Here is a 14,678-nt window from a genome sequence, read left to right on the forward strand (position 1 = left end):
GCACTTGGAAGCATAAAAATGGGGACATTAGTTCGTTGTCATAAGGAGTATAAATCTATGGTTATGGATCATGATTAAAATTTGGCTGAATTTGGCAAACATTCAAAGTGGGGTACTTGGATTTGCAGGACTGGAAACAATGGTAGAACTATGCTTTTCACAATGGAAAGGACCTAGGAAAGTATGCATATGAATTTGTCAAGACTTGATAACTAACACACTTAAAGAATTTTCAGAGTATAACATATTGGTAAAATCCATTTGGTTCAAAAAATCATAGATTCAAAGTTATGAGATCGTGAACAGGGGTACTGATCAATATGCATTTCTTGACACCAATAAAATATCATAAATTGCATTTGGAATAACATTTGAAAACTGGTCAAAAAGATTTTTCATAGGCTGAAATCTAAAACATAACAAGTGTCTGACCTCTAGAATGTAATGCAAAAGAAGTTTTCTAATTTTATTCAACTAGATCAAAGTCACAACTGGTCAAACAGGGCCAACCATAATTTTAAACAATTTACATCAGCGTGACAACAATAAAAAACCAACTTTGAGGGATTCAAAACCTAGTAAAAATATATCAAAATGACTTAAAAATTGAAAACCAAGTGCAATATATTTTAATGAAAACTAGGCTTCCTATCATTGTTTGACACTTAAGCAAAAATGTAGATTTGAACATTGCTCAAAATAGAACTTCATAGAATGACTTAGAATGGAAATTTATCTTCATGTGATGCATGGATATACTAAATTCAAAGTTTTAGAAATAGTAAAAACCTCTTAGGCCTCAAGATGACAGTTAGGAACACATGTACTAAATGCACTTATAAGGGGCTCAAGATGACTCAAAAGCTTAAAATGGTACTCAAATTAGGGATGCAATTTTGAGTTCCAATAGTAATCAACATAGCTTAAGGCTGAAGCAATCTCCAACATTGTCTAATTATGTTCTTCCTTTTCTTTTAGTTGTTAAATAGTTATGTCAACATATGCATTGTCCAGAAAATCCAATGTAGCATCACCGATATTATCAATATTTAGCCTCATCAACTTTTTCAATGCAAGGAAATTTTCTTTGTTAAAATTTGGCACCTTCTTTTATATGCCATGATCTTTATCTTTGAGTACCTTCAAAATTCTCTCTACAAGCACCAATGCTCTAATACCAATATTTAGAATAACTAAGAGGAGGGTGAATCAGTTATCCAATGTCATCCAATGTCTAGATGTACTAATTGAACAAACAAACACTTAAACAACTTTAGGTCTTATCATTCCATGGCTCGGTCTCTACTGTAAAATTTTAGCAACATTAACTAGCTATGCACTATTCTAAAAATAATAAACTTGTAGAATGTAAACTTTAATCAAGAAAACATCATAATAACATGCACAGAAGTTTGACACTAGGTTTTAATGTGGAAACCCAATTTGGGAAAACCACCAACAACATGTCACTAATCTTCACTCTTATGAAGTGAACCCTATTTAAGCCAACCTTGTTAAAGGTTACAATACACATTGTTAAATGTAACCTTGTTAAAGGATTTAGATAGACTGTTAAGTTAATATGACTATTAGGTCAATCTTGATTAAAGTATTTCAAGTATTGTTCACAATGGTTACAAAGTAACAATAGGTTTGATTTGTTAAGTATAAATACCTTTGCATGTACAGATCTATGTTCATCTCACATGTATTGATTCATTGTCTAGCCTCCATTTTCATCTCAATCTTGATTTAGCTGGCAACCATTCAAGAAATCACCCTTCACTTCTCCTCAACTCAATTCAACCTTTTGTTTAGATTCCCCAATCAACAACATTAGTAAAAACTCCAACTCTTTGGAACATTTTCACACACACATAGCCTATGTACACTCTACACACTCTACATAAAGTTCTCCTTTGTACCTCCTTAAATAGGTAAATATGATCTTGTTCTACTTAATCAATATCATAGATCTTAGGGTTCACAATTTGATCCATTTAATACATTATATCTATTCACCATTCTATTTATCTCTTTATTTTTAGAAGCTTCTCTTGGAATCCATCTCTTAGGGTTTTTACCTAATCCTCTCCTAGAATTAAATGATCCAACTCATTAATCCTTATCTTCAACATTCTTTCCATATCCCAAGAAATTAACTTAGTTGGCTAGAAATTAGGATTCCTTGCAAATAGATAAAATGTTGTTCCTTAGCCAATAATGTGTTATGACACTCGGTCATCACTAGATTAATCGATCAATATTGAACTTATTTCTTGGTACATTCATTGTCACTTGGTGGATATTGATGCTTAGTCAACACTAACTTTTCTCAGCACTTACTATGGCTCGGTTGATACTAGCATCACTTAGCATGTTCATCAAAATTCTTCAGTCTTCTACTCTATTACTCAGTCATGCCTATACATTTGATCTATCTTTTCTCACACTTTCAAGACTTGAACATTACTACCTTTCCCTTTTTCAACCTGATTTAAACAATCACTTTATCTTGTCAAAATCTAACTAATCAATTGTCCATTTGTAGTTTCCACTGCATAACTCAACCTTTCCTATAGATGCTTCTGTTATGAGTAAGTTCTCAAATCCTCTTCATCAATCAAATAGATATGGAATTTAGATCAGATAGAAAACTATCTTACCAATAGGTTTGACATCAATGAAAACATAACAATTGTTCCAATTGTAGTTCTCAATAGTTCCTCTATTCTAGTTGTTCATCCTTCTGCCAAGGCTTCCTCTATCCGGACTACACATGTGTCTCCCTCTGTAATAATGTGACTTTTCTCTTCTAGCATGGGAGGAGGTATTGACATGGTATCTTATTCTGGTAGAGGTGGATGAGGTGATTATAGTTTTACAAGAGGTGGTGGAGGTATCCCAACTACATTATTTGGAAATGGAGGTAGTGTACTCAAATAATTTCCTAATGACTTCTGATGTGGTGTTTCCCTTACCTCTCCTTCTTCCAAATGTATCCCTATGGGCATCCAATCAAAGTTAGAAAAAAAAAATACATCTAATCCATTCCATAATGTTGACTTAGTCCATCCCTCCTTCTCATAATCTATGAAATCTTCAATTTGGATGGGTTGTTCTTGTGTTATAGAGGGCATCTATGTTGCACTTTTCCTACCCTCTTCTTTAGTGCATGAGTCAAGCATGTCCTCCTGTTGAGAGGGAGATTTTCAATCTCATCCTCTTCTTGTTCATCTTCTTCCACCTTTGGGATGGTTTTAGGAATTTGAGGTGAAGAATTTATTTTCTTCTTCAATTTACACCTCTTTAACCCAATTACCATTGTCTCCATTCAAATTCTCTTAGGGAATGCAACTTCTATTTATGTAGGAGGTTCTTTGGGCTATACTTCTTCCATCTCTATAGAATTCCTCTTCTTCTTTCCCTTATCATTTTTATCCCTTTCAATATATGCCACATACCTTGCATGCTTGTACATGGTCTCGGGTCCAACCAGGGACTTCTCTTGGTAGGTGGGAACTATTATTTTAGTCCCTTTACCCTTTTCTAGTCTAGCAAGTGTCTTTAGAGTTGGAACATTAGGTACCAAATCCAAGTGGAAAGGTTTCTTCACCCAATCGTTGATCATCTGAATAAAATTCTTGGTCTAATGTTGAATATCATGATTATCTTCTCTACTCACCTCTATGTTCATGATGGATGCTCAAATATCCTATCACTATTGTAAAGAAGATCTAGGATAGTTGAGAAATTATTGTTCCATACCTTGAGGGGTATACAAAGGTTTAATGCCTTCTCTTATAGTAATAGACTCATCCTACAATATTTTCTTATTCAAACTTCATAGTCATCTACACAATTTAGCTATTGATCCTCTATGGTCGCATCTGGAATGATCTCTTTTCCCATAACTAAGTGATCCACTAGAGGATACATCTCCCATTCCACATCATATATATAGATATCTTGCTTCTAGTTCACTTCATACAACCCTATGATGATAGGAAATTCCTATTTATTCCTATGCATCTTTTGAACCCTTTCATATGTCAAAACTAACTTTCTAGAAATATCCAAAAGTATAAGTCTATTTGATGGATAAAATGGTAGCTTCATCAGGAAAGGAGAGCTCAAGCTACCTAGAAATATGTGAGTTTGTGGTATTAGATAAAGTATCCAACCACTTGTGTTATCCTTGTCATAACCTCTTTGCATAATCCCCTTTTATGAACTTGATTATGGCAAAGATAAAGGCATCGTTCACTAATCTATACTCTAGGTTCTTATCTAGGAGCTTCTTTTGTACTAACTATGATCACACAATGTATGGCTATACATTAGGATCTTGTGTACTTCCCCTCCTCACTAGAGTTTGATAGTATAATTCCTTAGAAGCCAGTAAGTAGACCATGTATGATGTCATATAAAATTGTGGGTCTATTTGGTGAAAAGTGAATTGCACATCCAAAGAGAAACTAATGACTTTTTCCCCAATCAATATTAAGGTCCCTTTTTCTAATTGTCTTTATGAAATGAACCATCTACATCTTTAGATGGCTTCTTGTGAGAAGTCCCATTACCCTAATCAAAATAATAATGTAGTAACCAATATCATAAATCATGGACCCTCATGTCATGTCCACTTTTCCTTCTTTTTGATTTCTTGGGGTTCTAGTGATCAAGTATTTGTCTTGAACTACATCTTTTGCCACTTTTTGGTTATCTTTGTACCATCTATCTATTGTTTCATATGTAATCTTATGATAATGATTAGTAAGAGATAGGTGGAATACCTTCTCAATATTGCATGGAAATATATCCAAGACAATTTTTGTAGTTATGCTTTTGATCACCTTCTCCTTAGGTACATAGTTCTTTGCCAACATCATAATCAATTCTAAAGATTGCATCAACACCAAGTGTGATGATACTGCACTAACACTGGGTGTGACAATGCATTCACTAAAATACTTAAGATAAGTGATGAGATCATCTCTAATCTCTCATGTGGTTTGTTGCACAACATGATGAATGCATTCCAGTCTATATGTCCAAGTTTTGTATCTTGTATCTCCGAATGCAAGTCTATGAACCATGAATATTTAGGGATGCCTTGGAATTGTAAGGTCATTGGTTTAGGCATGATCTTTTCTACTACAAAAGATAAGGATTCCATTATAATGTGCACACAAGATAAACATCAATATATTATTTCTTGGGGCATTGAAATGACTCTTAATGGGTAAGAAAAATTGGAAAAAATTGAAAGACTACTCTAAAAAAATTTGAAAATATAAAAAATGTGCACTAGCACACTTAGTGCAATTATTGTACCAGGCGTGCACTATTTGCACTGACCAATTTGAAGGGGGTTGCTTATATTTTTGGTATGTGTACGTAGCATAGTAGTGCACTTGCATATATGGACTAGGTTGGCAACTGCATGTGTATGGTATACACTTTAGCATGGTCAACTAGGTTAGTTTTATTGACTTGGGAGACTCACATGTAGTGTACTTGCATGCATGTGAGGTTGTACTATGGTCCATACCTTGGAGTTTTCTATAAGGATGTGCAAATTACAAAGTTGTGGAGGTCTAAAAGGTATGAGGGTCCATTGATTAGGAGCTCATTGCAAACAATGAGCATATTTTTAGGTGCAGAAATGGTGTATCCTACACAACTTGCCAAGGTGTGCAAGTGCCTACCTGAACATGTACATGCTAGGTTAACTCAATGGGGTGGCACACCTTGCACATGTGTTCTAGTGCATGAGTGCACCAAGTGTACACTTAGTGACTTAGTGTACAAAAACTATCTTTTCAATTGTCAGATCTTGAATGATGTGGACTCACCTAAATCCTAAACTTGACTCACAATAGTCCCACCACCCGAGGTGTCTTAAAAGATGCCATGTTTTGAAGAGCAGGTCCCTATGACTCAAAAGAAAAAAGGAGGTCCTTGGTCTTCCTTGCAATAGGTGTATAACAATTATTCCAAAGGCCATACTTAGAAATAGTGTATTCAATCTAAGGACTATTTTCCCCCACCATGAGGTGCATTTAATTTTGGCAACCCAGGGACATATACTTGAAATGGTCAGCATAGTATGTGCACTAGGTTTCTTAATGAGTCATTATTATTATGCTATAGGAAAGTAAAATGCAAGGAAAGAACCTAAACTAGTGCTATAGGAAACTAACACACTTAACTCATTACTAAAATGAATACTAGAAATGCAATAAAATGCTAACATATATTCCAACTTAGTTCACCTACTATAACTATTCTTATAGATGTTATAGGAACATTCAAAAAGTATGATGCTATAGGAAGGAACTTATAACTTCTACGTGCAATACTAAAGATGATCGAAAACAAATCTATACTACTCTAATACACCTCCCAATTGGGCCCTCTTGGATTTTGCTAATATATTAACACAGAATACAAACCAAGAGCTATTTCATTATGTTCCAAGAATTCATTACATGAGAACAATACATAGAATTGTAGAAACAACTCACTGTAAGAGTCAACAATTTCTTTTCATAAACTTTCTTCTAACTTTTTAACACTATTGGTCTCATCCCTATAAATAGAAGATCAACACTTATTTTGAAACATAAAAGCAAAACAAGCTAACTTCAAATCCACCAAATAAAAAGAAGAAAAGATAATAGCTCACAGAATGAATAATAAAGTCTAGGCAACTGCTTTGGCACAATAATAAATGTAGAGAAATATAACAATTCTTCATAGCTCCTCCATATTAGTGGTCGTGTCCCTTGGTAACATTATGATTCCTTCCACCATCACTAATCCTTAATGTATTTTCTTTTTGAATTCTATTGGTTTTCTTCAACATTTCCCTTTGAATACTTCCAACCATCTTTAGCTCCCTTTGCTAACAAGTTAGTTATTAAGCAAAGAAATTTTCAAATAAGCATTATCAAATTAAATTAAAATATTAGAACACACATTCTAATGGTTATATGAAATACTACATTCTATATATAATAATGGAAAAATATAGCATACCATCTACCCATAGGTTAATCATCAATTCAAGTAAACATAAGTCCACAAATGCCTTGGTGGAAGTAAAACATAGTGTTTAAAACTATTATAAAATAGAGGCAATAATTAGCCTCATCATCAGCCCCCTGGTAAGCTGATGCTTATCCTCAAGCATTGCATTTTCTAGTTAGTGACCTGAATTCTCCAACTTCAGTCCTTCCTTTCCTGCTACTCTTGAAGGTATTGTAGAATCTTTGTGTTCTCCCCAAAACTTCCCTTCTATTGTCCTATTAGCATTAATATTATATAGGGGCCACATGAGAATTAGAGGTTGTATAGTGAGTGGGCACCATAGTTTTGGCCTAGCCTATTTCCCCAACTCTATATATTTTGGAACTCGATGAAGGGTGGCCTCTAAATTGATAGGACTATGCGGCTCTAATCTTTTAAGTGTCTTAGATAATTTGGCCCACTGACTTTTAGCACCAACCATGGCTCTCTAAAAAGAAAAGTAAGGTAGGTTCTCATATTCTACATATACCTTGGTTCTAGTAGTGAAGATTCTATCCCTTACTCCCTTGTTCTTATCCCCATAAGTTAATCTAAACTAGTCCCTAAGAATTACTTCTAGTTTACTGCTCTTAATTCTTAATGATAGGGGCTCTATTCTTTCCTCATCTATGTAATTATTCAATTCTCTATCATAATTAGCTTCATTATGCATCCAAGACATCAAAGCCCTCAGATGTATATCCTCTATATAGAGTAAAGGATTACATTGAGTTTCTATTGGAATTATAAAATTGTGCACATATAACTGATAGAGCAAGTTCTGCTACCAGGATGATAGAGTTTGGTATAAACCATAGAATTCCTGAGCTGATTTGAATTCCGCATTTATGTTCTTAAGGTTTAGCATAAGTTGGAATAAAAGGAATTGTTCCTTTAAACACATAGCATAAATTTGAGGTGGTGGTCTACAAGCAAGTACTTGATCAACCAATTTTAGGGCATGATCTATCCTTTGTTTTTGGTTTGCCAATTGCTCTTTTAAGCCTTTAATTTCTTCACCTAGGGACACTATGACTTTGTTCATTTTCTTCCTCTCCTCTTCTTATAAGCTTGTAGCAAGAATATGTTGTCAAAACAATTGGAAAATGAGTTTTTCCAGGGTAATGGAACTGCTATCCTCTACATAATTATTTTTCCTCTTCCTATGTTCCTTCCATAACTACTTTACAAAATTTGTAAGCCATGTTGGTTTATAAGGAACTAGGCTAGTGTTTGAATAAAATAACTCATTCATTATGGGAATTGTTTGTTGGCCTGTTGGGGGATCATCTTGATTTTTATTTACTTCAATCCTACATTTCTTATTAGGGTTTTCAAGAATGTTTGCAGTTTCAGGGTGAGAAGGAGAATTATTAGCAACAATTTGTACTAGGGACTCTTTAGTGGATGGTTTGGATGAAGTAGACTGAGCTTCTATTATCACTTTAGAAATTTGTCTCCTCATTCTAGGACTTCTTCTCACAGGGGTCTCCTCTGGTATCACAGTCTTCTTCCTACTTCTTCCTTTCAATGTCTCTACTATAAGAGTAACTATTGCAAGACTCGTCTTAGTTTTATTTTTCTTTACGACTGCAAGGTTTGGCTTTTATACTACTAGAGCTGAGGTCTCATCTTGTAATTTCCATTTTCTTTGTGCTTAGGTAGAGGTAGGTTTTTGAGTCTCTTGAATAGGTAAAGACACATTTTCTTGCACATTCTCTTACACATTGCCAGCTTCAGCATCTTGAGTACTTTGCTCAATAGGTTCATCAATGGGAACTACATTCTCTTCACTGGGCTATTCGTTAAGGACAACCTAGGGTTATAGGGTTTTATCTTGGACAAATTATGCCCATGACATGGGAGAGGCACCCCTAAGTGATCTTTCTATGAGTAATTTAATTAGGGCATGATAGGTGACAGAATTGTCCTTCCCCTTTTTGATTTCTTCAACACTAATGTGAAACATGTTATACAAGAAATTAGGAACATTTACTAGATAATTGTGCCTTATATAGCTAAGAAATTTAAAATGATGTGCATGCAAATATGAAAATCTTCATTCACATATGAGGTACCTAATTATGTGCATAGCCAACTCCTTGTATGGTAGTAGAAGAGACATCCTTTTTTAACCTTTCTTAGTGATATCCAACCGAGGATCAATTGGTATGACAAACTTAGCCCTAGCTGATCTTGCATCATGAGTATTAGGATAATGTTCTCCTATTTCTGGTAACCCAGTTACTTCTATTATTCATTCTTCTATAGCAACAATCATTAAACCCCATACAGTAGCTTCTCCCTCATTAAATGTTCTTGTAAATTATGTGGCTACTTCTTCATCAAACACAGTTAAACTTAGGAAATACCCTAACTAGACACATGCATTAAATCTCCTCATTGCCTCTACATCTAAGAGTAAAACTATATGCTCCAATGGTTCTCATCGTTGAAATTATCCACCCATTCTACCTGATAATTTCACTCTCTGCTCTGCTTGCACTATTTCCCTTCTATGAATTTAGGCTTTTAGACCCATTTTCACATTTCATTTTTTTTTTTAGCTAATTAATGTCATAAAAAAAATTTATAAGCAGTAATAATTTGGTTTATCATGGATATGTTAAAATCATCTAAAAATAGAATTTGGATCACTTGAAAATTAAATATGGGTCACATCATAGCCTGACAGTAAGGAATCACTCAAGAATAAGGGGTACGACAACTAGACACTTGTATACTTATAGAAATTGAGTTTCATAAATAAAAGAAGTATAAAAATTTGGGAAAAAATATTTGTGAATAAATAGGAATGTCATTGGGTTTTAGTAACTTTCCCTACCCCCTATGAAATATGGACAAGTGTCCACACTTGCCAGACTTAGTATGGGGTATGGAACTAGCATAACGCCACCATAATATAAATAATGTAATATTATATATAACCAACAAAATTGATGTACTATAAATGAATTAAGATTTGAAAATATTATACCCGTGAGTTGATTATTTCATGTACCAAAAGTAGCAGATAGTACATCAATAGTGATAGCATACATTAGAAAACTTACGGTGTTTATTAAAAGCATTGTAAAATGATGACATGGAAGATGGGTGGGTGGTACGTAAAGAAGTGAGATGAGTTGGAAAAGAAGAAATTAGAAGATGAATGTAGAAATTTGGAACTTCATGTGGACATAAATTATTTATTATGGGCATGCACGAAGAAATTAACATTGAAGAATTGCAAGCAGGAGGTCAGCACCTTCTACTACAAGATGAGTTACCTAGTGTGCAATTGAACTTGGTCATTGGAACTACTACAGGAAGTCCTCTTCTGTTTGGGGAAATTTATATAACTTGAGTCTATGGCCATTGACTAATAACTTGAAAGGCACTGGATCAATGGTAGCTAATTGGATAGCTCCATTTTCAAATACATGGTTAATTTCATATGGACCCAACCATCGTGTCTGCAACTTGCCTAGCATATCTTTAAATCTGGAATCATATAGCAATGCCCAATCACCAACTTGAAATTGTTTGTTGCTAATGTGAGATTCATGTCACTATTTTCTTTGCTATTGTATAATTTTAGTGTGTTCTAGAGTAGCCTTGTACATTTCATCCAAAGAATTAAGATGTAGAAGACATTCTCTCTATGTTGTAGGAAGTTCAATGTTCAACTCCAGTGCGGTTCTTAAAGTTTTATGTTCAAATTCAATGGGGAGAATTTCTATTTTCCCATATAAGAGCTCAAATGGTGTGAACCTTGTAGTAGGCTTTCAAATTATTTAGTAGGCTGAAACAGCTTATGGTAATCTGCTATTCCAATCCCTATGGTGCAAATGAACTATTTTTGTTACGATAGCCTCTATCTCTCGATTTGTGACTTCTACTTGTCCATTAGTTTGAGGGTGATAGGGGCTTGATTTATAGTGCTTGATATTATATTGTTTCATTAGTTCTATGATCAGATTAGAATTAAATTGAGCACCTTGGTTAGTGATTGGTTCTTTGGGTACACCATAGCAGGTAAAGATTTCTTCATATAAAAATTTTGCAACTTTGTGATCATGAGCACGCTTCATGGATTTGACTTCAACCCATTTTTTCAAGTAGTCAATGCACACAAGGATATATGATTTCCCATTGGGTGGACAATCAATTGGACCAATGAAGTCCATACCCCATTTGTCAAATGGTGTTAATACAATTTGTGGATTAAGAGGCATTTCATCTATTCTTGTTGGTCACCTTATCCTTTGACACTTGTTACACTACCATGTATAGTTTTTTGCATCTTTGTGAAGCATAGGCCAATAGTAACTAGTTGTTACAATTTTCAGGGATGTTCTTTTTGCTGCAAAGTTCCCTCCACATAGTTCACTATGACATGCATGTAGAATGTCATATGTCTCATCCTCTCTCAAACATCTTCTCATAACTTGATCAAGTCCAGTGTAAAATAAGATATTATCAATCCAAGAGAAATGGAAACTTTTATCTACAAGAAACTTGTTTTCCTTGTAAGAGAAATGTTCTGGCATTTTATTAACTGCAATATAGTTAGCAATGTCTACATACCATGGAGTTTGAACAAAAATATGAAATAAATGTTCATCTAGAAATGCATCATCTACCAAAGTAGTATCATTCTTATTATGGTGGATTCTTGATAAATAATTAGCTACCACATTGGCTCTTCTAGGCTTATAAATGATGGTGATATCAAATTCTTGCAACAATAGTAACTACCTCACTAACTGACCTATTATAGTAGGTTTGTTCATGAGAAATTTAATTTTTGTATGATCAGTATGAACAAATATGGGATAGCCAGTTATGTAATGCTAGAATTTATTCAAACAATAAATTACTGCTAATAGTTCTTTTTCAGTCATTGTGTAGTTTAATTCTTGTCCATGAAGGCTCTTGCTAATATAATATATTGCATTTTCAAGATGTTGATATTGTTGTCCTAGAACTGCACCTATGGAATAGTTAGTAATGTATACAAGGGACTAACTATTTTACTAAAGTCTTTTATGAAATGTCTATAATATCTTGCATGACCTAGAAAAGATCTTACATCTTTCGATTTTGTGGGTATGGGCAATGTTTGAATTACCTCTATCTTAGCTAGATCCATTTGTATTCCTGCAGTTGATATGAAATGACCAAGTACCACACCTTCCTACATGAGCATGAAACATTTTTCACTATTAAGTTCTGAATTATGTTCTTGACACCTTATCAGAACTTTTTCAAGATTCATCATTGCTTCCTCAAAGGTGAATCCAAATATTGTGAAGTCATCCATATATATTTCCATACAATCATGTGATATATCAACAAAGATGCTAATAATGACTCGTTGAAATGTTACAGGAGCATTACATAGACCAAATGGCAAAATAGAGTATGCAAAGTACCCCATGAGCATGTGAATGTGGTTTTATCTTGGTCTTTAGGAGCAATATTGATTTGATTATAACCACTATACCCATCTAGAAAAGAGAAATACTTCTTTCCAGCTAGAGTGTCTAGAAATTGATCTATGAATGGTAAAGAAAAGTGATCCTTTTTGGTGGCCTTGTTCAATTCCCTATAATCTACATAAATCCTCCATTTCCCTCCCTTTTTGGGCACTATCACTAGGGGTGACACCCATCTACTATCAGATATAGGGTAAATAAAACTAGCATCAAGTAATTTTTGCAATTTAGTTTTAACTATTTCTCTAAGACTTGGATTTATCCTTCTTTGGGGTTGACGGAGCAGTAGACACCCTTCATTAATGTATATTCTATAAGTGCATAATTTAGGACTCAAATCTTTCATATCACCATAGTCCCATGCAAGAGCCTTTTCATGCTTTTGAAGTAGCTTTGTTAATTGTTCCATTTGTGTGGATGATAATTTAGGGTTAACATGAAGATTATGACCTTTGGATAGCTCAAAAATAGTGGTAGACTCTACCATAGCAGCTTTAGAAATTGGACTTGTATCTAATTCACATGGTAAAAGTTGATGAAGAATGTCTGGTTCTTTGAGCAAAGTATAATTCTCATCAAATTCCTCAAATGTGGTTAATTCTAACACAAAACTTTCAGATACATCTTTTTCTACCACGCAATTGTTAGTAAGAATACTCTGAAGTACTGAATCCTCTTCCTACAGATTTAGAAAGGATTGTCTATGTAACATCATAAGCTATGCTATAGAGTTTAATTCTTCTTCTCCATTCCCTAAATTTGGCTAGACATATGTGCTTAAATCTGGTAATGGTTGTGCTGGAGGATACAAATCAAATTAATTTTTTCCTTGGCCATTTGATATGGTTATATTTCTTGATCTACAACTTATATTTGCATCAATTGTAGCTAACCATGGTCATCCTAGGATGACAAGGTAACTAGATAAATAAACTTTGGGAGACAAAATCATGAAATTTGCAAGATACTCTAGAGAGTCTAAGGTTACAACTATGTTTTATATCATCCCATTAGGTGTGACAATAGAACTATATGCAAGTTATAAAATTGTTGGAGTAGCCCTTAATCCTTCTATTTTCAACTTCTTCATAGTATCCTTGGTCATGAAATTTATAGCAGCACCAAGATCTATTAAAGCATTTGCAACAAACTGAATATTTATACTGACATTCACAACTGGACTTCTTAGATCATAATATTTTGGAGTGACCAATTTTCCTAACATAATGTCAATCAATTGTCCCACAACATGGACTATAGTTGGGTCCTTTTTCTTCCTCCCAGTCTTCTTCAGGTAGACTTCTCTAATGGCTTTTCTATAGATAGTAACATCTTTAATAGCTTTGAATAGGGGTACTTGGACATGCATGTTCTTCAACTAATCAACAATATCAAAAGACTATTCCTCTATTTGTATAGGTTTACTTTGTGCAACCTTCTCTGGAAAAGGAGGTTCCACTACTGGCTAAGCTTGGGCTGAGATAGTGGCATTGGTTAGGTCAACCTCTTTAGAGACTAGGGGTTCTAATGTTGTAGGAGTATTTGGTATTTCAGTTATAAGAGGCAGCTTAGGTGCTAATAAAGTTTTACCAGATCTCAGATGTATATTTGCAACATTCAAAGTGTAAGCAAGATATAGTTAAGCATCAACAATACACATGGGTTGTTGTGACTGCTGATTATTTGGATTTGGCTAAGGTTGTGTAGGTAACTATGTCTACTTTTGAGGTCTAGGATTCACAAGTGGTGGCATTAGTGCAGGTTATTGAGCTAGGGTGGTAATTGTGGAGTACTATTATTTTGGTTAGCCCACTGTTGAGGTCCTCTCCATTGGTTTGTAGACTGCCAATTCCCCTAGGATGGTTGTCATTGGTTCTACTAGTTCTGCCATTGGTTATTTTGTTGGTTGGGCCAGGATAGTTGGGATTTTTGACTCCATTAGGGTCATTGCAGATTATTTTTCCAAGCATTACTCCAATTAGGTTGATTATATTGTGAGGGACCTTGGGGTTATGGTTTTACCATTGATTACCATATAAATTTGAATTTTGCAAAGGGTCTTGAGGCATATCTTGACATTGGGCCCATAGCCATCATTGAGCA

Source organism: Cupressus sempervirens, chromosome 5 (genome assembly GCF_028749045.1).
Source record: "Cupressus sempervirens isolate cs-2001-9-10 chromosome 5, ASM2874904v1, whole genome shotgun sequence".
NCBI classification, from domain to species: domain Eukaryota; kingdom Viridiplantae; phylum Streptophyta; class Pinopsida; order Cupressales; family Cupressaceae; genus Cupressus; species Cupressus sempervirens.